We start from the raw sequence: 26142 nt of genomic DNA on the forward strand, positions 1-26142 counted from the left end.
ATGAGTTCTAAGCACGAAACCAACAATATCACTTCTGTCATGCCATGAATTCTTCGTGACTGCAGTGCTCTGTACCTTTTTGACACGCGGTTTACGAGGAAGAAATGCCACGTGAAGCCATACTATTTGGTTTGACATCAGGCATGCTGCTTGCCTGGCACTGGCAGGGCAGGCAGGCAGCACATAAGATTCCCACGCGTTGGATTTGACTTCCTGGGATCAGATCTGCCTGCCGCAGCCGGAGTGCCGGGTAAACTTTGCGTGGCCCGGGATTCAATCCAAACAGGAGCGGAGAGGATACTGCTGGTAATCTGTCAAGAAAAAACCCGACTTCATGGTTCACCACTCACTGACTCACCAGCGTTGGAAAGGCAAACGTGGAATACTGGAAACATAGGGACTAGTTTGATCACACCACAGCAATACCACAGGAAACATCAGGCCGTCGCACGGTTCGTTCAGACAATAAAATCACACGTGCACTCTGGATTCAAGTGCATTGCATACAAGGTGCATCACAATTCACAAGCAACGATCCTGATCCTTTTTGCCATGTGACAATCTCCAGTAATGTTTTCTGAACAAATTTCACGTGTAAAATGCTGTACGTGCTCCAAAGAATTCTTCGGCCGTCTCCTCTATGAATGTACAAACGGTATTCACCCCATGATGGTGTGTAAAAATGGCTGTGATCATAACAAGTCGAAAGTCTTCAAAAGCTTTACTCTTCAGGATTTCAGATTCGTCTCTCCACATGACCGCGATGGCTAAGCTTCACAGCCTGGCTCTAAGAAAGACAGTCCCATTTATATGCATGTACGGTTTGTCTAGTATACGGTGTGCCATGGAAGGAAGCTGCTCTGTGTTTTGTATGGCCACTGCGCGATAACTTATGTCAAGTCATTTGACTGGTTACTGCTGTCAGTCCGCATTCTGTACCTCTGCCGTGCCACATTCTAGCAGTGGCATTTCAGATGCGCCTCGAAACCTCAGGAGAAGGCAGCTCTTTGTTAGTTCTTTGCACGCCTGTAACTCGTGCAAGATCGATCCATTGCTGCAAGAACATGGTGTCAGTACAGCAAGATGCATCACAAATACTACCATGAATCATGGGAATTTCATCAAGTCCTTCTATTGTAATGTTTTATTTCCTTCCCAAGATATTCAATAGAATTTTATCAATAGGGCCTGTTTGGATCCTCATTTTGGAGAAATTAGAATTTACTTTATAGACTAGGTTATTTGGCTTGGAATTTGACATTCCACAACTTTCTGAAGTTAAGATATAAGTTTGTCTTAAATTCATAGGATGTGAGAGATAAAAATTGATTCCTCATGATATGATTTCATGCTATATAACTTGTAAAAAGTATGCACGTACGCTCGCTCGTTGCGAGCCTGCAGCGGATTATTAATTTCATTGATTTTGACTAAATTGTGATTATTAGAATAGATTTCAGTTCCAAGGATCCAAATGGGGACTGAAAGAAAAGCCCACTCAAGAAGCAACAATAAACTTAATGAGTGTTGATTGTTCCTTTTATCTCCATTAAACCAGGACCAGCCTAAATCATATATGCTGAAGTTCGTGCAGCTAATTTGAACAGGCAAAATAAAAATGCCAGATATTAAGCAAACAGTTCCAGAGTCCAACGGCTCAACGCTAGCACCTAGCGGACTGAGTTGCATTCTAACTATGCCTACAAATTGAACAACCAATCATTAGAAGTAGAAGGGTTGCCCACTTGCATACCTTATTCTACAGTCTTTGGTCCTATGCTATAAGAAAGAGTCTGTAAATTCTTCTGTTCAAAGAAAGAGAACACTATTTTTGGTGTTCAGCCAACTTCAAAAGTGCAGATTTAAATACCAAAACATTATCAAGTTAATGTAAAGTGCAAAAGTGTTAAACCTGTGTTCCCCAGTATGAGTTAACTGTCCTTGAAACAAAGGACAACAGGTTAGCAATAAGTGGCTGGTCATAGTAGGCCATCAGATTCTCTCCTAGCCGATGCTCAATCAGACCAGCTATTGACCTGAAACATGTTCATTGGAAAAGGTTAACACTCCTGTGTAAAATAGAGCAAATTATAAGCTGCATTTACTAGAATAACCTATTGCATCAGTGAGTTACTGGTTGCACATTATCTGCAGTTGCAAGGCCTAATCTTGATGTTAACGACTTTCCATTCTCAGCATGTAGTATTATTACAACAAATTTTGACCATTACCGACATATGCCCCGATACATGCAACCACCACAAAATAGCTTCGCATAAACTAATATCATTTGAGTAAACAGAAAGATGCCTCTTGGCAAACTACCTGATATCGCAGGTTTGCTGATGTTCCAAGGAAGCAACTATAAACAGCTGCTGATTTCCAGATCGGAGATCTTTTGCGCCCCACTTCCATATTTGCAGAAGGTTTAAGAATCCGACGGGCACCATATAAGACATCTGAAGCACTCCAGCTCCAATACTAGAAATGAATCCAACTCCAGCAAGTTTTAGACCACCCATAAGCACCGATGCAAACCTCTGGTTAATGTTCCAGTTCTGCCCAACAATACCCTTTTGAAATGCATTATCTGGCAGTGATCCTAAAATTCCTTTCAGAAGCTCCACACTCTCACCAGAGCCATCGTCGGCAAAAGATAAGAGTGAAATTGTAGGTGCAGGAAGCCACACTGTAAAGAAGTCAACAACAGAACCCCTAATTGTATCAGTGAGAACATAGTCGATCTCTTCAAAAAAACGTCCTTTTCGTTTTTCATATTGTGCTAGAAGAGTGGTAGTTATTGATATGGCCTCTTCAATAGCTAATCTATTCAGAAACTTGGGGGTCTGCTAGCAACCTTTCACGAAAACCCTGCAGAAAATGGGCAGCTTTAAGTTTCAAATATATAATAATCTCTTCCTACCTAAACTACTAAGCAACATCTTTGATTGGCATTTCCAAAAGGGGAAAGAGTGCGAGATAAAGAGTACAGGAGCTGCTTACTTGGAAACGGTGAATCAGTTCAGCCATGACAGGGTATTTCTCGAGGTCAAAGAAGTTCTGCAATATCTCAGGAGAAACTACACCAAGATCTATTCCTTTCTGAAGATCCTGATACAGAAATACAATAAATTTCATCAGCTCCGATGTAAGAAAATATGAGTACTTATAATAGCAGATAGACTTCAAAACGAGTTACCATAGGTTCATAACAATATTTCTTGTTCTACAGTTCATGTATAACATCAGTACTGATTGCATTTTCCTTTAGACTAATAGCTACTCCCAAGATGTTACAGGAAGCAGGTAATACATATAGCACCAAGAGCACTCAGCTTATACTGAGAAAGAATGAGTGATAACCTGAGGTAAAGCTTCACGCCTCCTGCCAGCAGCATTCATAACTCTAGCAATTTCAGCACGATCAAAGCAATTCCGACTGCATGGCTTGGCAGCAGAGTACCATAAGAAATCAGCTACAGGGATTTCACCTTCTCTCCTTATACTTTGCCTCTCAGGATCAAGAAGTATCACAACTTGATTTTTCTTTTGCATCTTTTTAGATATCCTAGCAGGAACGCCAATTCCTCGTGGCCCATACATTACATGACTCGCACGCAGTTACAACAACGAGCATTCCTGAAGGATCTCCATTACTAATTTCTTTCATTATTGTCTGGGACATGGTATAATCATCGACTACTCTTGCCTGTGCTGATAAATATGAGCTTGGGCCAAAAGGGGAACCACGAGTTGATGAAATTTTGTCTATCAATGATCGACCTGAGATGGATGTAAAGCAGAAACGAAGCCTGAGCCAGCTGGAGGAGCATAAAGCTTTCTTTGAGCTTTTGAAAGGCTTCTAATTCCTTCTGCTTGCACAGTTCTTACCACCTAGTCAAGAAAAAGTATTGGATAATATTCACACGGTAATGTAGGGTAAGCTAAGCTTACATATTACATTTACATATCAAATATGCATCATATCAGAGATTTACTAGCGAAGGGTTGAAAAGACGTGTGGCAGAGGTGGCTTAAGCAGGCAAAGATATTACTATACGTGGTACAAGAAAAACCTCTCCTGTTTGAATAACGCAAATCAATTTTAAATTATTACAATTTTAGAATGCTACAATCCCACAATTCAGAAGTATAAACGAACAAGATTACTTATGGCTCCAATATGCCTGAATCACATACAGTTATCTTGAGAACCAATTAATAATTACCATCAAGTGGAGTCCCACATGCAACAAGCTTTATTCCATTATCACGGCAGTAATTCAGAAGTGGTTCATACTCCTGCCATCGCTCTGGTGCCCAGTGAGATGTATAAAGCCTTAAGGTATTGCCATCAATTCTGCATAATGCAAAGAATTGTTACAAATTCATCCACATGAAGTGTTGGAAGGCTTTCTCTGCTAGAAGATATACAAATATAGGCGAAAAGGTAAACCAACACTATAGTACTTTAATTGAGCTTAACCTGTGTGGAACCTATATGGTTGAAATAGTAGTAGTCCTGTAGATACAGATAGTTATATCAAACCCTCGAGGATGGAACTTAAGAGTAGGCAGTTTATTGGGCAGGGTCAAACTACCAGCTAGACATTTTTAGTTATCCTAGCAGAGCCACGGTTCTGGCTCTTGCCACAAGACCATTTCCCTACTTCTCTACCTATGAAAAGCAATTCATATTGTATGTAATGTTGCTCAGCTATACTTAGTCACAAGTAGCAAATGGTAAGATTCGTTGTGTTAATTAAGCCAAATAAGTAAGGTAACTGCAACAAACCTGCCCATCCATGAACCGATTGAGCTGCTCCTGGAGGTCGCAGGGAAAGGCCTCGAGCGCGAGGGAGATGCTCCTCCCGGCCTCGGCGCAGCCGGCCGCGAGCTTCCTGACGATCTCGAGCTCGAGCACCCTGTCCGTCGCGGTCGGGCACGAGCTCGGACTCACCGAGGTACACCACCCGGCCGCAATCAGCTTCTCCCACACCCTCCGCCGCGCTTCCTTCCCGACGGCCTGGGCCTCTCCCCAATGACCGTGGCGTCGTATACCCTCGACAGAGCAGGCTCGTCCGCTGGAGGCGGAGGCGGAGGCGAGGCCGGAGAGGCGGGCGCCTGCGCCTGAGCCGGCGTCGGTGGGGCCGGGCTTGTCATCGCCTGCCGCGGCGGAGGCGGCGAGGGGAAGGGACTGGAGGACGGTGGACGCTGCGACTAGCGAGGGACGAGGACGAGGAGGTCCCGGCGTGTGGCGGCGGCGGCGGCGGCGGCGCAGAGGCGGCCGCGCGTGGAGGCGGAGGCAGAGGCGGGGGTGGCGGTGGAGGAAGAGGTGAGGAGCGGCGGCTTGGTGGGGAGGTGCGGTTTGAACCTGAGGGCCCCCGAGGTTCGGGATGGCGCGTGCGGCAGCATCCTCGTGCGTTGATACGGCGGTGGGGGCGGCGAGGCGCGCCCGCGCTGGTGCCGGTGCACGGCGATGGGGGTGAAATGGAGGACCTGGGAAAGCACGAAGCAGTTGGAAATAGACTCTTGAACGGACTTGGAAATCTCGGTTATTTCGCTTCTCAACAGTAGTTTGAACTTTGAGGCATGTTTCTATCAAATTTGTCATCAAAAGCCTAACCTACAGGCTACAGCCAACATGCCATCCACTCGTCACTAGAGGACAAGAGAGCCGTGTGCTACACCAGTTTCGATTGGATTATTTTCATTTTCACCGGCAACGGAACTCTTTGACCTGCCCGGCGGCACCAGCAGGCAGCACAGCCTCACAGTGCTAGATTTTCGGGCGAAATTCTTGTGGCGAAAATAGTGGCGACTTTTCATGGCAGAGCTCGAGCGGCAGTCAGTATTCGCTAGCTGCTGTTGTTTCAATTTGTGGTGGGATCCGGAACCTATATGTGCTCGGAAACCAGGGAAGGGAGAAAGAAACCTTCGGACGAACGATCAGAAGTTTACAGGTCCAAAACTGAAGGAAACCGATGCCTACGTGTATAGGATAAGCACTGATGTTGACGCCGATGGCCCCAAAAGGGGCACCAAGGCGCCACGGCAACCACTAGCTCGCGTTCACGTACAGTCAGCATTTTTTGCAAGACGAGTGGCTCACCTTTCTTTCACAGACGTGGCGCTCGGTTGGTGTACCGCGATTCGGATTACGGAGACCCACCGCACATGGCCCAACCTAGTATGGACTCTGGAGTTTAGGCCTTTCACGCCAACAAGATCTTTCGGGTGAGATAATGAATAATTTTACACAATAGGGCTAATTTTTGAAGATTGTTTGATAGTGTTTATACGTGATAGATTATGAGATTCAAAGCTAAAGATAAAAACTCGGAAGACACACAGGTTCATACAGTTCCAGGCTTTCAATATGTGAGATAATATCCTACGTATGTTTGATTTGTTCTTGATATGATATGAGATCTGGTGCCTTTTAGAGCAACCCCGACCCCTTTTGTATTCTAAGGATGGGCTATGGTTACATGGTACTATGGTAGGCAGAGTCGGTAACTAAGTTGGAAACATAGTGGAGTCAGTATCAAGTGATACTTACATATGAGTCAAACTCTATATTTATAAGTGTATCTTTCTTATCAATTGAGATCTTTGTTATATCTCCTATTCTGATGAGAACTTTGCCATATTTATGTTTATAGAATAGATTAAAGCTTCCTCCCGGTCTTGATCACCGAGTACCTAGCGCCTGACCGAGTCCATAGGCCCTTCTGTTCAAGCTCTTCTTCATAAAGCTTAAGTTGGTTATCTATGTTACATATTATTGATAATAGTCCCGAGTCTCATTTGGTTGAGTCATTAATTCTGAGAAATAAGACTTCTCGCAAACATTATGAATAACTTGAATTAGACTAAAATTTTCGCATTTATATTGTATTATTTTGGTCGGGTGTTTACCATCTCAACTTAGTTCATGGAAATGAAATGGTTTCCATTCGTTAAAGTGAAAACGAATAAATTTCTAACTTAATTATCTTCAATCCCTAAAAAAATTTGAGTTTTCAAACTAGCCCTTAAAGCAACTCAAAAAAACTCCTTATATTCTTTTTAATTGATATAAAAAGAGATTTTTGTAAAAAGTACTCTCCAACAGCTTATTCAAATGGCTATCTAAATATAGCCATTTTTATTTCGGGTTTCTCGCCAGCCAAAGATAGAAAACATGAATGGTTCTCTATAATGCAAAACAAGGTATAGAAAAGATGATGGAGATTGAAAAGATATATAAAAAATATTTTTATATAAATGACTTTTATAGTTTCGTTTTTCCTCCTTAATCGTTTGACTTTTTCTTGTGCCCATTTAGACCTTGTTGGTTCTTGTGGGTTTTATCTCTTTTATGTGTTTCCCCGTTTCGTCGTTTTTCGGTTCTCCTTTGCCTTTGTTTCCCCTTTTTCTTTGGAGGTTGAGCTCTGAGGTTTTCACACGGGGTTTCATCTCTAGCCTACCCCAACGTGCTTGGGACAAAAAGGCTTTGTTGTTGTTGTTGTTGACTTTCCAAATGATAATTTAGAGAGTGAAATTTAAAAACTCTTGAAGATGTTCTTATGTGTATTCAGGTCGAAGGAATTTGAGAGGGATTAAATCCCATCCCATTCATTTTTGACTAGGAAAGAATTTAACCTCCTATAATCCTAAATCCACCTCAAACACAACAAACCCTAAATAGACAAGGAAAAAACTGATATTAAGGCAGCGTTTACCTTCTCGCCCGGTACCCGGTAAAAATTACCGTTCCTGGTATAGAGCACGATTTCGATTTGTAGTGTATTCGATTTCAAATTTGAAAATATAAAATTCAAACTTTGGTCAACAAAAAAGTTTTTTGAAAGTACAAAACGAAAATGTAAACCCTGTATGAAGCCAAGGCTGCGGAAACGAAGCCGTGGAAAATGGTATTGCTATATTTTCTGAAAAAATTCAGGTACACAACTTGAGATACCAATCCCCAGAAAAATCCATAGAAATGTATCCTTCGGGAATGAAGAGTGTGGTCCTGTTTGTGTATAAGCCAGTCGCATGATTCTCAATGAGTGTAGCTATTCACGCTGCACAGTAACAGCTCAAATTCACCTGAATATGTACATCCTACTTCAACTGCTGCTGTTTGCATATCCTTTTGTTTCTTCTGCTACCTTTGTCCATATGGTAGCAAAATGATCCGAGTATGTGGCCTGAACATAGCAACAGAAAACAAAAAAAAAGACAGAGATCCAAATTAGTAGCTTCCATCAATGCAAGGTTAGATTACACTAATTTAGCATGCATCGTTAATGCCATTTGTTTAGATGGGCATTTTGCGCCAAAAAATGACATACAGGATAGCAAAGTGCCGTCTCTGAACAGTACATTGTGCACCCCTATATTATCGAGATTTTTTGCCCGCTTTCCCCTTCTTACGGTTCCTGTCTTCCCTCGTCAGGTATACAAGGGAGACTCACGGCGCCGAAAGGAGCTTTGTCAAGGTGCAACATCGCTTAGAGGAGTTGGAGAGGGGGAGGCGCCTCCTGTCGGAGGTAGTGGGCGCCATGCGCAGGCGCTTCAGGGTACCCCCTCCATCCGGGTCCGAGTCGCCGATCTTCCGCCTTGAGGGCCTCGCGGGTCGATTTCGGGAGCTTGAAACAGAATCCTTCTGCCAGGCCTTCGTCGTCGCCACGTCTCACTTTGAGGGGGGGATCGAGCTGGAGGCCCTAAGCGAAGGTTATTGCGACGCCTGGAACGATTTTGATCTTGCCAGCATGGTGAAGGCCACAGAGCCTTTTGCTCGGAAGCTAGGAGCCGCCCTGCTTGGCAATATCCCGCCCAAGGAAGTCAAGGAGGATCTACGCCATTGTAATGTTTATATGGAAGGATGGCCCTTCCTTTTCTCGGCGCCCTACTTAACTTTGTGAACACCTTTTGGTACTTGCTCTCCTGGGCGAGTAGATCCAACGGGAAAGTAGAAAGAGTATTCGCAAAGTTTGTCGTGGGATGACAAAAGCTTTGTTAATCTACCCCTGTGATGGCACTGTACGGGGGTATTTATAAGCACTCGAGCGACCACCCATCCCTTGTCAAAGACGTTTGTGCCCTCGAGTACCCAGTTTATCCCCAGAATATTCCCACGAGGGGAGGTTACAAACGGTCATTACAGCAAAGGCTATTACAAACGCGGCCCACAATACGCTTCTCCACGCGGGGCCCGTTACAATGGGCCGAATCCCACATGGGCCTCCCGGCGCAGTGACGACGTGAGGCTCGTAGACTTCGACAGGGCCTTCGTCTTGCGACGGCGACGACGAAGGGGGACCGCGCCTGTCTTCATCCGATCGACGCCTTCGGCTTGCTCGGGCGTGTTCTGTGGATGTAGTCTTCGTCGGATTGACGAGGCGACGAAGGCATCGAGCGAAGGGTAGCGTGTTCGCCTTCGCCCCAACATTTGCCCTCCGAGGGACCAGTTCAACTAAGTCATCTGGTGCCGAAGACGTCGCTAGATGGTGGAGACGCTGCCCTCGCTCGAAGTGGTCCCGCGGGGGTTTTTTGAAATGTGACCGTTGATGGACGTGTTACTGTTGGACTGCGTGTTTCCCGAAGCGTCGCGTCGTGTCTATAAAAAGGCGGCCGCGGCCGGGACTGTTGCTTATCCTTGTGTGCGCCGTAGAAACCCTAACTTTTGCAAACCGCCCGCCTGCCCTCCTTGCTCTCCCACTTAGGAAATCTGGCCTGCGTCAAGCAGACCGCACGCCACCGTCGACGGTACGAAGCAATGTCTTCTTCCTCATCTGCTGCGAGTGCGTCGTCGGCCGATCCGTCGTCCGAGGATACCTTGAGTGATTTGGTGGCGACGGAGCTGCAACCGTGGAGTTCGGCACTTCGAGGATTTCCTCAGTCCGCGTGCAGGAGATGCAGCAGCTCGGCTACTTTGGTGACGGTGTCGGGCGGGTTCCAGGCGCTGAGGAGATCCCTGAGCCTGAGGGCGAATTGGTTGTGTTTGAGGCATTTTTCATTGCCGGCCTTTGTCTCCCGGCGCATCGCTTCGTGGCGGAAGTTTTGCGGAGGTTCGACGTGCAGGTCCACCAATTGACGCCTAACGCCATGGTTGCGCTGGCGAAGTATGTTTGGGCGGTTGCTTCTTACGGCGGGCAGCCGTCTGTGGAGGTCTTCGCCAAGAACTATTGCCTGCACTGGCAAAAAAGGAAAATAGGAGATAAGATTGCACAATTTGGATCGTGCACCTTTACGCCGAGGACTGGAAAGACTTCGGCGGAAGTCGTGGAGATAGTCCCTTGTGCCAGGAACAAGTGGAGCAACTGGTGGGACTTTTGGTTTTATGTTTCTTGTGGGGAAGTCGAAGATCTGCCTGGGCTCCCTGCGGCCATCATGTGTTCTCACTGCTATGTGGCGTTCCCACGATTCGAGGTGGCGGAGGATGATGAAGACGAAGGGGCCCCTCGGTACGCTGCCCGCATGAGTAGCGGGCGCGATTTGGTTGAGGAGTTTATTGGCTATGGAGTGTGGCCCTTGGCACATGGCTAGGTACTTGGCGAAGTGTGCCCCCGCCGGATGTCGTCCATGGGCGATCAGTTAGTGCGAAGTCCATCCTTCGCTGTGGATTTACGGGGCCGGAACCCGGCCGCGCTCGTGCGCGAAGTGGAGGCCGAGGCCACAAGGATTGTGGGGAGATATGTGTCGAAGACCGAGACCTTGCGGAGTTGGGATATTCGCGGGTCAAATGTTTGGTTGAATCGTGTTTTTGAACTGAACCGTCTGCCATATGCCGGCTACCCGGGAGACGACGATGTCGTTGGTGGTGACCGCCGGGGAAAAAGAGTGGTGGCGGCGGTTGACGAAGGCCCTTCACGGGGAGTAGTACTGGCTGCGACCGCGAAGAAAAAACGAGGTACAACAGCTGAGGGGTTGGGGGTTTTCGATCGTTTTGTTGTGGATTTGATGGGAACCTGCGCGGCTCCCGGGGAGAGGATGTATTAGCCCGAGCTCCGGGAATCTTCCGCGCGAATGCTGAAGGTTATCGGGGGTCGCTGGCCTAGGAATGTTCCGATCCCCCGGGCGGGTGGCGAAGACATGTGTACGTCTCGATTAGCTCGTGAGATGAAGATTTTTCCTTACGGACGGAATGTTGCTGCTGTTGTATCGACAGTGATGGAAAAGGATCGCCAAGACGCGTCACGGAAACGCCAGCATTCGCGAGGGTCGGGAACCCGAGCCGCGAGGTCAAGAAGGCGCGGGGGGTCGCGAAGTCTGCCGCCCCTGGCGCCAGCAAGCCTCCGCCGGGCGCGAAGTCCGCCGCCCCCGGCCCCATCAAGCCGCTGCCTGCCCCGGAGCGGAGGCCTCCATCCCCGCCGCGTACCGTTGAGGCGGAGGTGGGTGGGGCCGCACTGGTCTCCATGGATATTTCCGTGGAGGACTATCTTGTGGGCGGGGTCGCGATGTTCGACGCCCATACTGGGCGGGGACCCGTCGGTGGGTTTTTTTTTAGCGGGGCCTGGGTTTTTGACGGGTCTGAGGTGCAGGGTCGGAGGCTGGGCAACTGGCTGTTGTTCCAGCGCCGGTGGCGGGTGGGTCGGTCGCCGTGGCGGCTAGGGCGAAGGGGTCTTCGTAGGACCCATGGTCCAAGTTTTGCGCCAGTGGCGAGATCGCTTCGGCCGCCGCCGCTAAAGACGTGGCGGGTTCGGTTGCGCAGCAGCTGAAGCATGTAAGTAGTCTTGGACTTGGTTAGTTTGTCATTGTTGCGTGACTTCGAATTTGACGGTTTTTGACGCCAGGCGACCGCCTTCGCCGAACATATTGCGTCGGGGGCCCTGACCTCGGAGTTCGCTGCTGAAAGGCGACGACTCGATGGGAGGATTGAGCGCCTCCGGACGCAGCACACTGAGGCCGTGCGGGACAAATCGGCCGCGGAGAACAAGAGCCGCAAATTGGCAGAGAAACTGGCGGCCGCGGAGGCCCGACTGGCGACGGAGGAGGATGCGGACAGGGCCTGCGCGAAGAGGCCAAGCTCGCGCGCGCAGAGGCCAACCTCGCGCTCCAACGTGCTGCGGAGGCGGAGGCGCATCACAGTAGCCTGCGCGGCCACCTGGACAAAGCGGAGGCCTCTACCCGCACGGAGGTCGACCAAGCACATGCGTTGCTCGTGGACGTGTACCGGGAGCTTGGTGCGCTACCGCCCCCTTTGATGCAACCGGTAAGGAGGTGGGCGTCCGCTTTCTCGGATAGTTGTAGGAGGAACTGGAAGTGCTTCCGTCGATCGTGACGGGTCTCATGTCCTTCGCCTCGCTCATCACCTGTGAGGGAGCCGCGAATGCCTTGTCCCGTGAGGGATGTAGGCAATCCGAAGTCTTTGATCGGTCTAACGAAGACTTCGACCACGAGATCTTCCAGGTTGAAGATGCGGTGCTAAAGCGGTCCGCTGGGCGCTTTATGATAGGATGTGGGGCCCTCACAGCCGTGACACTGTTCGAGAAAGGTCTGACCGGGCGATGGAGCAGGTACGGATTGTTATTATTTTATTTTATTTGTTTTTAAGAATGTGTACTTATGTTTGTTACTTCTGTAGATGGCGAATGATGAGGAGGTCGAAGACTTGGCAGGCCTGGAGAGCAGCCGGCGCCGCCAACTGGTGATGGCGAAGACGACCCTGTGGCCGCCGCCGCGCTGCCTGAAGACACTTCGGTGACGGCCGCGCTAGCTGCCGAAGACCCTGCGGCATCGGCCGACCCTTCGCAGGTGGCGGAATAGGGTTAGGGTGTTGGATGTAGGGCTTTGTTTTTGTGATACTGAAAATCGGTTGCTGCGCAGGTTCCGACATCTGGGCCTGCGCAAGCAACCACTACTGATGATACTAATTTTGTGCCGGCCGCAACTGCAGTGCCTGCTAACGATAGTATGTCTGGTTCTGAATCTGGGTTTTTTGCATCTGATGGTGAGTTTGGTAGCCTGTTTTCCTGGACCGAAGAGTCTTCGAATGAAGACTTGGATTATTTTGCTGCTTTAGATGTGGCCACGGCGGAGTCCTCGCTGCGGCTGGAGGTGGGCGAAGCGTCTGGCCCCTCGGCTGGCGCGAGGATCGAGCGCCGGCGACGAATAGTGGTGTCGAAACATAGCGTTGGCGAGATGTCGCGAAGTGGTAGGCGTCGTAGGATGGGGATAGAGCGAACCCGCCTCCGAGTAGATCAGTGTGGTCAACGAGGTCTGTTGTCCGCGCCGACTAGGACGAGTATTGTTGAGGGGGATTTGCGGAATCTTTTTGAGGGTGAGGAGTTAGAAATGATGTTGTTTAATTATCGGGAGGCGGGCATAATTCCGAAGGCTGAGCCGATGTATTGTGTGATGCCCTCGCTTTTCGTGCGGTAGTAAATGAAGACGCTGCCCTCCCCCGGCTCGCAATAAAGAGGGAGGGGAGAACGCAATTGTATTTATTTGTGCGGTGGGTCTGGTGGCCCTTCGCCGTGTGCATGTAATGTGTGACTTGTATTGTAATGTGGCCTGGTGCCCTGCGATTGTTGGTGTGATGTTGTGACTGTCCGGCGGCACCCTTGGGCGACTTTTGCACGGATTTGTCTTATGTAAAAGACTTCGTATGATGCACTTGTTGTGCTTGTCCGGCTGCACCCTTAGGCGACTTTTGCGCAGAGTTTGTCTTTTAGTAAAAGACTTCGCATTGTGCACTTGTTGTGCTTGTCCGGCTGCACCCTTAGGCAACTTTTGCGCGGAGTTTGTCTTTTAGTAAAAGACTTCGCATTGTGCACTTGTTGTGCTTGTCCGGCTGCACCCTTAGGCGACTTTTGCGCGGAGTTTGTCGCACGCGAGGGTAGTCTGCGCTACCTGTCGCAGTGACTTCGGATCGATCGAATGCCGAAGGCCGTCGGAGCGGTCTTCTTTCGACATGATGCCTAGGAATTTTTTGTGGGGGATTTTTGCTGGTATATTACATAGCTCCGCCTCGTTAAAAACCTCACCCCCAGGAGGAAAAGAGTGCGGGCCTGAATGGCAGTGTACAGAGTTACAAAGGCGCGTAGGCCTTGGAACCTTAAACAAAAAATTTCCTGAGGTTGTCGATGTTCCAGGAATGCTCTAAGTCTTCGCCGGATGATGTTGCCAGCCTGTAGGCGCTGGGGGATGCCTTTGTCTTGACTATGAATGGGCCTTCCCACTTCGGCTCTAGTTTGCCTTGTGATTCTGTCTGGGTGGTTCTTACGAGTACGAGGTCCCCTTCGTTGAATTCTCTTGGAACGACTGTGTTGTCGCGCCAGGCCTTGGTTTGAACCTGATATTTGTCGAGGGCCTGCAAGGCGAAGACGCGATCTCCGTCGATGAGGTCTTTGGAAGTTGGTTCGTCGACATCGGGGACGGCTGATGTGTTTGTTCGGGGGGACCCGTGCTTTAATTCTTGCGGCGTCATGGCCTCAGATCCATATAATAGGCGGAAAGGTGTGAACCCGGTTGCCCAGCACTCTGTCGTAATTAGGGCCCATACCACTTCAGGTAATTGGTCGGCCCATTTGCCCTTTTTGACGTCAAGAAGTCTTTTCTTGATGGCGCTAAAAAATTTGCCATTGGCGCGCTCAACAACACCGTTGGACTGTGGGTGGTACACCGAGGCGAAGACAGGCTTGGTGCCGATGGAAAAGCAGAAATCCCTGAACTCTTAGCTGTCGAACTGTTTGCCGTTGTCGACTGTGAGTTCGGACGGGACTCCGAAGCGGCAGACAATGTTTTGCCAGAAGAATTTGAGCGGTCTTCGATGTTATTGTGGATACTGCCCTGACCTCAATCCATTTTGTGAAATATTCGACGGCGACGAAGGTGAACTTGAGGTTCCCTTGAGCTGTAGACAGTGGTCCAACGATGTCCAGCCCCCAGCGTTGAAGTGGCCATGTATGGGCGATGAGTTTGGTGAATTGCGAGGGGCTGCCTGAGCGAGGGGAGAACTTTTGGCATGCTTTGCATGACCTTGTGACTCGATTGGCAGTGCAAATTATTGCGGGCCAGTAAAATCCATGGCGAATCACCTTGGCGGCGAGGGCCCTGGGTCCTGAGTGAGAGCCGCAAGTTCCGCTGTGGACTTCACGGAGGATTTGTATGCCTTCGGTTTCAGTTATGCACTTCAGCATGGGCTGGCTGATCCCCTTTTTGTACAGCTGACCCTCGACCAATGCGAAGTCTCAGCTTCTGTGCTTTAGTCGTTTGGCCTTATTGCGATCGCTTGGATGGTAGTGGCCCTGCAGGTACAAAGTTAGTGGGGCCCTCCAGTCTTCGGCCATGATGAGGTTGACGATGTGGTGGCCTTCGGTGTCCTGGGTTATTTGTAGGCCTTCAGGGTTGCGGACAACTGGCGTGCCGATGACGTGGTAGAACACGTCGGACGGCAAGGCTTCGCCCTTGGTCGCTACTTTGGCCAACGCGTCGACCTCTTCGTTCTTGGCGCGGTCGACATGCTGCAGGGTGAAGTCCTTGAATTGTCTCTCGAGGCTGCGGACGGCTGTGAGGTATTGCATGAGCGCGGGGTCTTTTGCTGAGTATTCCTTCTCAACCTGGCCGGCGACTACTTGGGAATCTGTCCTGATTATGTATGTGGTGACACCGAGTGCTCGTAATTTGCGGAGTCCCAGGATGACGGCTTCATACTCTGCTATATTGTTAGTGCATTTGTCGGACTCCAACGCGAAGCTGAGGCGTGTTGCGTATCTGTACTTGACGCCTGCGGGTGATGTGATAATTGTCACGGCGCCTGCCCCCGCATGGCACCACGCGCCATCGCAGTGGATAGTCCACACTTTCTCTAGGGACTCTTCTTGTTGCCATGTTGGTCCTGTCCAGTCAACGATGAAGTCTGCCAGGACTTGTGATTTAATCGTTGTTCTGGGTTCGAAGGTGATGTGGTACCCAGAGAGTTCGGCTGCCCATTTGGCGATTCGGACGGACGCCTCCGGGTTCCTGAACAGTTCTCCCAGACCCCTGTCCGAAGTGACCCGTACCTTGAATGCTTCGAGGTAGTGGCGCAGCTTGCGCGATGCCATGACAACTGCGTATGAAATTTTTTCTAGCTCGGTCATGTTGCACTTAGAAGCCGTGAGGACTTCGGAGACATAGTACACTGGGCACTGTCGAGTCATGCCCTCTCTGTCCTGCTCTTGGATTAACGCTGCGCTGACTGTGCATGGTGAAGCCGCGATGTATAGCAGAAGAGGCAGCGAAGGGTCGGGGCTAGCAAGGGTTGCTAAGTCGGACAGGTGTTGCTTGAGAGACTCGAAGGCCGCCGCCTGCTCTGGTCCCCAAGCGATGTTTTTTGCACCACGCAATGTCTTGAGGAAGGGTAGACTGCGCTCTGCGGATTTGGAGATGAATCTGTTCAAGGCGGCCAATCTGCCGTCAGTCGCTGGACATCCCTGGTTGACTGCGGGGGTGACATGTTGATGATCGCTTGGATCTTTGTTGGGTTGGCCTCGATCCCTCGGTGCGACACCAGGTAGCCAAGTATCTTCCCCTGGCGAACTCCGAAGACACACTTCTCGGGGTTGAGCCGAAGTCGTGCGTCGCGCATATTAGTGAATGTTTCTGCGAGGTCGGCCAGGTGATCCTCTTTGTTTTTGCTCATGACGACAATGTCGTCCACGTAGGTGAAGATGTTGCGGCCTACTTGACTTTCGAGCACCCTCTTGGTGTGGCGAGAAAAGGTTGACCCGACGTTTTTGAGTCCTTCTGGCATCCTGATGAAGCAGTAGTGCCGAAGGGTGTGATAAAGCTTGTGCTGGCCTTGTCTTCCTCTTTCATGTAGATCTGGTGGTAACCGGAGAAGCATCGAGGAGGGACATGACTTCGCATCCTGCTGTGCTATCGACTATTTTGTCGATCCGTGGTAGGGGGAAATTGTCCTTGGGACAGGCCTTATTGAGGCTGGTGAAGTCTATGCACATGCGCCACTTGCCGCTTTTCTTTTGCACCATGACCACGTTGGCGAGCCATGTAGGATAAGCAATTGGCTCGATGAAGTTGGCTTCCAACAGGCGGTGCACCTCGGCCTTGGCGGCTTCAGTCTTCTCGTCGGACATTTTGCGCAGTCGTTGCTTTTTTGGGCGCACCGAAGGGTCGATGCCCAGGCCGTGCTCTATGATGGTGCGCGACCCCGACCAGATCGAGGGCGGACCAAGCGAAGAGTCCTTGTTTCGGGAGAGGCAAGAGATGAGTTTTTCCTTGTCTCGCGAGGTCAGGTCTTCGCTTATTACGACCGTTTGCTTAGGCGTAGCCAGGTCGAGGGTACCGCCTTCGTTCTGTCGTTGCTTTGTAGTTGTGCCTTTACTTTTTCGTCGGCGACTAGGCGGGTCCCTTCAAAACCTTCGTGTTGTGCTGTGAGGCAGTGCACATTCCGTTGCCCTAGGACAAAGTCTCTTTCAATATTGCGCGCAGTCTGCTGGTTGACATAAACTGTGATCACGCCTTGCGGACCTGGGATTTTCATGCAGAGGTAAAGTCCATGAATGGCCGCTTCAAACTTGTTGATGGAGCCTCGACCCATTATGGCGTTGTATTGGTATACCATGTCGACGATGTCGAAGGTGACCTGCTCACTTCGTGCATTGGGTGCTACACCAAATGATAGGGGTAGCTCTATCTTGCCGACGGGGAAGGTGCCCTTGCCGCCGAAGCCATATAGGGGGTTGTCCGAAGGCTTGAGTAAGCTGCGGCTTATGCCCATGCGATTGAAGGCGTGCAGGAAGATAATATCAGCTTGACTGTCGTTGTCGACCAGGACTTTGTGTAGGTCCCAGCCTACGACACTGCAGTTGATTACCATGGCGTCTGCGTGAGGTGCACTGCGTAGATCAACGTCTCTGGCGTCGAAGGTGAGCGGTACATGGGACCACCTTGTTTGCACTACTGGGTCAGTGAGAGCGACGTGGTTCACGCTTCGGTAGTGATCCTTTTTCTGCCGCTTTGTTTCGAAATCCGCGCTAGACCCTCCGGTGATCATGTGGATGACTCCGCGGTAAGGTGGTTCGGCGAAGTCTTCCTGCTTGGGTGCTTGTGGGGGTGGTTATGGTGTGGCGGATTTGGGTGATGCGGAGGCGGTGGTGGTAGAACCTGCACTTCTGGATGGTGCTGGTATGCGCGGATGGGTGGGTGCTGGATTGGTTCATTGTGGTAGGGTTGCTGGTGGTGGTATGTGTGCGCGACGACCCTCTGGTTGTCGGCTGGTTGTGCTCTGGACATTATGTCCTTGGTGGCCTTGGTTTCTGGGCAATCCCTTGTTGGGTGTGCGCAATCCTCGCCATGAAACAGACAATAGAATCTGCGCGGCTGCTGCGTCCGTCCTCGTCCTCTCCCTCTGGTGCCGTTGTCGTGACCCTAGGGGGGTATTCCTGACGACGAGCAGTGTCTCCGGCTGAGTGCTGATTGGTTATGTTGTGCACTTGCTGGTGACTGCGGCTGCCCCTTGCGGAGTCTGGCTGTGATGGCCTGGTCCAGGTCCTGCTAGATTGCGGAGGGTCCTTAGGCTTCCTCTGAGATTCAACCTTGCGTTGATGCAGCTCTTCGGATCTGGCGTACTTCTCGAATAGTTGATATAGCTCTTGTAGGTTTCTGGGTGGGTCCCTGATGCAATGACTGTACAGGACGCCAGCTCGAAGGCCGCTGATTGCGTAATGGATCGCGATGTGATCGTCAACTGATGGCAGTTGCGACTTAAGTCTCAGGAATTTTCTGTAGTACTTGCGAAGGGTTTCCTTGTCCTGCTGCTTGCAGAGGGATAACTCGGCCAGGGCGTCGGTATCGGGTCTGTACCCTTGAAAGTTTAGCAGGAACTTGTCGTGGAGTCCTTTCCAGGAGTCAATGGACAGCGGTGGTAGCCTGGTGTACCAAGTCAAGGCCGGGCCTTCGAGCGCGATGATAAAGAATTTGGCCATTGTGCCATCGTCCCTTCCGGACAATGCGACGGCGACCTGGTAGCTCATGATGTATTGTGTCGGGTCAGTACTGTCGTTGTATTTGGGGTAGGTGCCAGCCCTAAAGTTGGCGGGCCAAGGCGATGCTTGGAGTTGCGGGGCTAGGGGGCTTCGCTCATCGAGATAGTTGATCCCTTGGAAAGCCGCGGCGGGTGGAATGAAGGGGCCGCGCTGTGGTATGAATGGGCCTCCGGGTTGGACGCGCTGCTGTAGTGGTGCTAGCGGTCCAAGCGGTCCATGCTGCAAATTGGACTGGCCTTCGCTCTGTATGAGCGCGATCTCTTGCTCTAGCTCCCGAGCTCTCTGCTCCTCATCTTGTATCATCTGACGCACCTTGGCCTGTATGGTGACACGTCAGCGCTTGGCCTCGAGGACTTCTTTCTGTTTTTGGAGGTTGTGGTTCTTGATGCGCAGGGCCCGCAGATGTAGCTGGTCTTCGGCTGAGATGCCGATGACTTCTCCGTCTTCTACTGCGTCTTCGCCCTCTGGTGGAGCGAGGCCTGGCGGTGGTGCATGTGGTACGCCTACGGAGCTGCAGGTGCGGAGGGTGCCCTCGGGGGTGGGGTGGTCTTGGCGCTGTCTTTTGCTGACAGCTTCATCTTCGAAGGCCTCTTGGGGGGTGTTGTCCGCGAGGGCCTTGCCTTTTTTCTCCGCAAGTAGTGCTGCCTTCGCTGCTTCGTCGATGGATGGGGCTGCCTTCGAGCTAGCTCGCTTGGGGGCCATCATGGGTTGTTTTTCGTAGCACGAACGGTGGGCGCCAAATATTGGCACTTGCTCTTCTGGGCCAGTAGATCCAACGGGAAGTAGAAAGAGTATTAGCAAAGTTTGTCGTGGGATGGCAAAAGCTTTGTTAATCTACCTTTGTGAGGGCACTGTACGGGGGTATTTATAGGCACTCGAGCGACCACCCGTCCCTTGTCAAAGACGTTTGTGCCCTCGAGTACCCAGTTTATCCCCAGAATATTCCCACGAGGGGAGGTTACAAACGGTCATTACAGCAAAGGCTATTACAAACGCGGCCCGTAATACGCTTCTCCGCGCGGGGCCCGTTACAATGGGTCGAGTCCCACATGGGCCTCCCAGTGCAGTGACGACGTGAGACTCGTAGACTTCGACAGGGCCTTCGTCTTGCGACAGCGACGACAAAGGGGGATCGCGCCTGTCTTCATCCGATCGACGCCTTCGGCTTGCTCGGGCGTGTTCTGTGGATGTAGTCTTCGTCGGATTGACAAGGCGACGAAGGCATCGAGCGAAGGGTAGCGTGTTCGCCTTCGCCCCAACAACACCCATCCCTAGCGGTGCCCCGAGAGTACCACTTTTAATCAAACCCAGAACTTGGAAAAGAAATGGTTTTGCCATCTAGGAGCGTTTGGCGATGGCCGGATGCGTGGGGTACTCATCGTTGCTTGGTTACGATGGGCCTTTCTGTCACTGTTCCGCGCCCAGCCCTAAGAAAAGCTACGTAGATATGCTTTTATTCATAGTTGTTCGAAGGATATACAAACGAGGCGCAGATCCGCTCCGACCGGACATTTTACTAGGGGCTCTCGTTAGAGGCATTACGCCCGACGATCGCTCTGATTCCTACCATGTGTGGCGCCCCACTTGTTGGTACTGCCGATGGGGCTGCAGAAGTCGAGCGGTCTTCATCCTGCTCGCCACTGGAGAGCTCTTCTTCGCTGCTCGCTGGGGAACTTGGATCCGAGTACAAGTCCATATAGAGCGTGTCGAAGATGAGGTCTACGCCGCCGTCGACCATCCCTGCGAACTCCAAGTCCTCGTAGGTGGGGACCTTGCCAGAGGCCACTAGGGCTACGATTACCGTCGGAGCGCGGAGCAGTCGAGGCAAGAAGGCGTCAGGGCCGTTGCTAGAGCCACCATAGTAGGACGACGCTTTTGCGTCGTATGACGCGGAATGTTCCGCCTAGGATGCGAAGAAGGCCAACAGGTCGTCATATGTGGGGTTGGGCCCCATATGGATCGCGATCTATCGCCTTATCTCGTCGGCCTCGAAAGGCGAAGCTAGCTTATGCTCCTCGCGCCGCCCATGTGGGATGAGACTGAGGCTACCAAGGGCTTCCGAGACGGTGTCAAGGTTTTCGGGTAAGGAGGTCAGGCGACCATCGCCCTGACCAAATCGCCCTCCTGGTTGATGACGAAACCGAGGTTTCCGAAGCGGATGGCTGCTCTAGGGGTGTAGTCGATGCGGGGGCCGCTGCTGGCCCTTGCAACGTGCTGAGACTCCTCGACGGAGGGGGTCGAGCTTCCGTGGCCATGACCTCTTCTTCGCCTTCGTCGTCGGGGGAGAAGTCGAGGCTCCTGAATTGGATCGCCGCTTCGGGGGATCGATTGGCGTTGCGCCTAGCCAACCAGAGCTTGAAGAACTTCGTTAGGAACTCGCAAGTCCCCTACCTAGTGTGCCAACTGTCGATGTTTCGAACCTCGCTCCGACAAGTAAATTTTTGTGTGCGCGTTCCGGGCTCCAAACGGTGTGCGCGGTGGGCGCAAAATTTATACTAGTTCGGGCAGAACGTCCGTACATCCAGTCATCCGCGGCTTGCGCTACCAGCACCATTGCAGATCAATACTCGTAGTAGGGGTTACAAGCGGGCGAGAGAGGGAGAGGCTCCCAAGTCTCTATATGGTGGAGGAAGTGGAGCGAAGGGCTACAGAGTGGAGTCCTAACTAAGTCTTGGGTTGGCCTCGAGGCTCCAGCCTCTGGGTCCTCGTCGGTGCGTCCTCCTTCCTCTCGTCGGTCGGTTGTATTTGCGTCTTGATGTCTGTATGGGCGTCTCCTCGTGTCTCTGTCCCTCCTCCCCTGGGGACCGATCTCCTCCTTTTATAGGCCAAGGAGGGGATCGGCTAGCGGTGGCTTCCTCAAGAAGGAGTCACCGGGCGATGGTAAAACCGAGCGTTCTACCGCAGGGTGAAGCCATGCATGCTCGTGGGTCCCGAGGTCGACTGGTTTTTCTCGTATTATTTACAGCGAACGGCGCGGGCAGCGTGCGACCCGAGCGTCATCATACGAGCTACGTCGACCCCTGGCCTCCGTAGCTTAGGGCTCGGCATGGCTTGTCTTGTTGTGTCGTACGAGCGGTCTGCGCATTCAGGCCTAGTCCCGATAGGTCATGAGTGCGCGGGTCACAAGTGGAAGGCGAAACGACGCCTTTGTCGTGGCTCCGTGACAGGCGTAGTAGATGTGGTCGGTCAATTATGGTGGACCAGTCTCGGGCTAGGTGAGGGATCCACTCGAGTGGTTTCCCTTAGGTTCGCCCGTCCCCCCCCTATCTGGTTTCGCCACGCTCGACCCCGGACTCGGTGCCGCGGGGTTCGTCCGGGGGCAGGTGCTTCCAGGGTAGACGTTTTCCTCCTCCTCCAACTGACCGACGAGCTCTAGTTGCCTGCTTTTCCCTAGTGCGCTCGCTGACCGATGGTCCCCAGGGGCTAGGTATCTTATCCCCGACAAGGAGATCGATTAGAACCAAGACAAGATGTTGTCTACCATGTGCGAATAAATACTAGATCTAGGCAATTCAAATGTCCCACAATCCTTAAGTCTTAACTCCAAAGCTTTTCCAGCATTTCATCCAAGCAGAGACTGCATTGGAAGGTTTCAAGTTTTGTTACCTGGCCATTCCCCTCCAACGCACACATGGACACACACAATTCACATAACCTTACCTTTTTCAGGAACAATGGAAGAAGCTCTGCCTTTTATGAAGATCTAAAAATGCATGACACACCTACACTTAACACTCATGTTTTTCCTTTTGTTCAAATAGCAGGCAAATACTTCTGTTAAAAAACATAGAGGTACAAAGACAGATCTACAATCATCAATAAAGTAGATTGGTTATTGAACTGATCAGCTTAGTATTTTTATTTTTGTTAAAGAACTAAAACTTTACTTCAAACTGAAAAAATAGCTCAAAACATAAACCATGTAATGAAGTTGAGAGCTTCTACCTGATCCAATACAAAGCCTTTTAGCATCTCCACCAAATCCTGGCGCCTTTCCTTGTTAAATCTTTTAATTTCATTCATGTTATTTTCCTGTATTATCAAAAAAAAGGAACGCCATAAATACTCCATATTGAATTGCAACACAAACCATTTAGGATTTAAAATTTCAACAGTGAAGCCTTGTTCCAATTCCCAAGTACTAGAAAATTGTACCTATGGTTCAAAACTCTGGACAAAACAGTGTTTGACAGTGAGTTGAAACATAAATGCTGATGGGGCAATAAAAAAGGGTAGACCCAGTGCCAGAGACTCCCACATGAGTAGGGTTTGGGAAAGGGATAAACCGAGGCAAGCCTCCCCCAGTCCCCCCACAAATGAGGAGAGGCTGCTTCGAACCCACGACCTGGTGACTCAATGAGACAGCTCTCAGCTCTCACCATTACACCAGACCTGCCCTTCCTGATGGTGTAATGCATACAGCATACCAATATTTTTGTATTCACCTGAAATGGATGCAACCTTACTCTCAGGGTTGAATAGAAATCTCCAGCTGTACAGCATTTCTAGTACTTTAATGAAAGCACTTCTTCCACACAAAAAAATAGTGCCTCCATAGTTTTTCTTGAAGGGTTCAAACAGAAAATCCGTTAACAATGCATGTACTATAAAATTCTTGATACTTCCACCATGGCGCAAACATGACAATAGTCAGAGAGAAAATCTGGACTCTTGGTATGGTAGTTGCTAACCTGTTCATTCTGCTTCTGCGAGCTTAACTTGGAATAATGTTAATTGGACATGGTTAAAAGTGTTCGCTAATGAGAATTCCATAGCACAAACTAGGACAAATAGCTTTAATCAGACTGCTTCAGCGGATTATCCAAATATATAACATTAGTTAGTGTTAGGTGTCATGCTACAAAATAACCTACACCTTATATCCATGTACTGCAAACTGAATAGTCTATAGACATATTTTGGTATCGAGATTATTGCGCCTTCCAAAATAGAGAATAATGTGTGTGGGTCTGTTTTGAGTAATAACAACATTGCAGTTTAAATTGTCGCACATAATGTACACCTTCTTTGATTCAGAAGTTTGGATGAATTACCTTGATAAGTTCCAATTCTTTAAGTGCACGTGTTTTTGCATCTTCCGTGGCTCTTACTGTTTCTTTCAATTCTTCTATCTTTTGATACCTTGATCTCTCCTGATCCATTCCTCTCGCTGATACAGATTCAAGTTTTCCTGCCCGGGTATGCAAGAAATATAGATCTGCTGACAAATTTTGCACACGAAGCAAAGCATTGGAACGATCAGTAAAAGCATTATGAACAGAAGCCATTGTCTCCATGTACTCATGGATAATACCCTGCAAAAGCATACAACATATCAAAATAAAAGGGAAAACAATAATCCTAAAAGCATATGTCCAAGCAAATATTCTTTTACTCCCCACTTACCAGATGTTTTACAATTTCAGTGTTTAGTTTTGTCTGTGATCTGCTAACTCTAATAACAGCACTGGCAAAATTACTGATGTCAGCAGCTCGTCTTTTCTGAGAACTACACGCAGCCTGCTCCTTTTCAAACATAGCCAGTTTGATGAATGACATTCCCAAGAGACCTGTCGTTGATCTTAGATCGTCAAAAGCTTTAACAAATGCCTCTGCCTACAAATGATGCCATGGTAGTAGATTAGCTAGTTTACTCCACTAGTACACAGTACAGAAAACTTATGATGCATAAAATGTATCTTTCTGCAAGTAGCAAATGCAAGTGTATGGGCTGCTCCAAACAAGCACTAAGAAGTCAGAAGTCAATCACCTTATTTATTTATTTATCCTGTTTTTCTGCCTTTAGAACAACAATGATACCAATGAAAACAAGATACAGAGTCTCCAGCATGGAAACTAAATATTCGCAAATATGCGGTTACCTGCTGAGATGCTGTCACCAGATGTTTCTCCAAGTCCTCAAGCTTGGCCTTGTGCACAAGGTACTGTTTGTGTCAATCTCCTCCTCCACTAGAGGCGGCCTTACCGCCACCCACCCATTCGTCACTGTCTGCTTCAGGCCCTTGAACACCCCAAAAAAGTCTCTCCCACTCTTGGTAGGCGTCACTGGAGCGGAAGCAGCCATGGACGTAGCAGCACTCATCGCAGGGCTCCACCTGGGAGACTCACCGTCGGAAGTGGGGATGCCGCTGGGCTCGGTGAGGAAGGCGTGGAGAATGGGGTTGCGGCCGACGACGGGGTGCGCGGCGAGGCGGCGGAGGTAGCGCTGGAGGGTGACGCACCGCTGGTTCACGAAGTCGTGCCGCTGCATGACCTGGCCCTCGACGATGCTCTTGTCGGGCCGCGCCGGTACAAAGAGGCCGCGGTGGGTCTCCGCGAGGCGGTCGGCGAGCGCCACGACGTCACGGAATCGCCGACGCACGCGGAACTCGCCTCCGTCGGGCACCTGAGTGGCGATGAGGTAGGAGACGTAGCTGGCCGAGCCGGGAATGACGCCCACGGCTCCGGTCGCGGGCTCCGCGTGCTTCCTAGGCTCGGAGACAGTGATCTCAGCGAACCACGGTGACGCCTCGCGGGACTTCGTCGCGGCCGTAGCGGCATGGGGAGCCAGCGGAGGCGTGAAGTCATCCACCACGTCCTCATCCTCCTCGTCCAGAAACGCGCCATGGTTCTCACCGGCGGTGGGAGAGAAGGTGGACGAGGGGGGAGGTGGGCGGAGCAGCGGGTCCGTCGTAGCCGCGAGAGTGGAGGAGGAGTCCAGGGGTAGTGTTTCGACGTCCTCGACGAGATTCCCCGGGGACAAGGGCTCGGTGGCCATCATGGCCACCGTCGGCGGTTAGGGTTGGGGCGAGAATGAGATCTGGCGGGGAATCCCGCGGCGGAGTCAAGTGACTCAAGTCCGGTTGGAAGGTGGGCGCCGTGATTCGCCGCGCGTACGCATAAGCAAAAGCGAAGGCAAAACCATTTCGTGCTATACACTCAATGGCAGGTGGGCCAGGTCATCTCTTTCGTTTCACTTCGCATTTCGCGACGGCGTCCCACTCGAACACTAGAGACTACTACTACAAGGAAATTTTTTTTAAAACTTTTTGAAAACTATTTCTAATGCTAGTTTGGAAACCTATTTTCTAAGTAATTTTTATTTTTTAAAAATAAAGTAGTTCATTTTTCTTAAAATAGAAATTTCTTGGAAAAATAA

General features: G+C 50.4%; 2 pseudogenes across 1 annotated transcript; both read right to left on the reverse strand.

The window, feature by feature from the left end:
• Nucleotides 1-401: 401 nt before the first annotated feature.
• Nucleotides 402-5911, reverse strand: LOC118475111 (protein RETICULATA-RELATED 5, chloroplastic-like; annotated as a pseudogene).
• A 1917-nt stretch (nt 5912-7828) lies between these two features.
• Nucleotides 7829-25764, reverse strand: LOC118475110 (sorting nexin 2B-like; annotated as a pseudogene). Its single transcript, XR_004854595.1, has 5 exons — nt 24866-25764; nt 24390-24599; nt 24038-24298; nt 22929-23015; nt 7829-8198 (listed from the first exon to the last, which is right to left on the reverse strand). The product of XR_004854595.1 is annotated as a sorting nexin 2B-like (transcript).
• Nucleotides 25765-26142: the final 378 nt, after the last annotated feature.

Source organism: Zea mays, unplaced genomic scaffold (genome assembly GCF_902167145.1).
Source record: "Zea mays cultivar B73 unplaced genomic scaffold, Zm-B73-REFERENCE-NAM-5.0 scaffold_420, whole genome shotgun sequence".
Lineage (NCBI taxonomy): Eukaryota > Viridiplantae > Streptophyta > Magnoliopsida > Poales > Poaceae > Zea > Zea mays.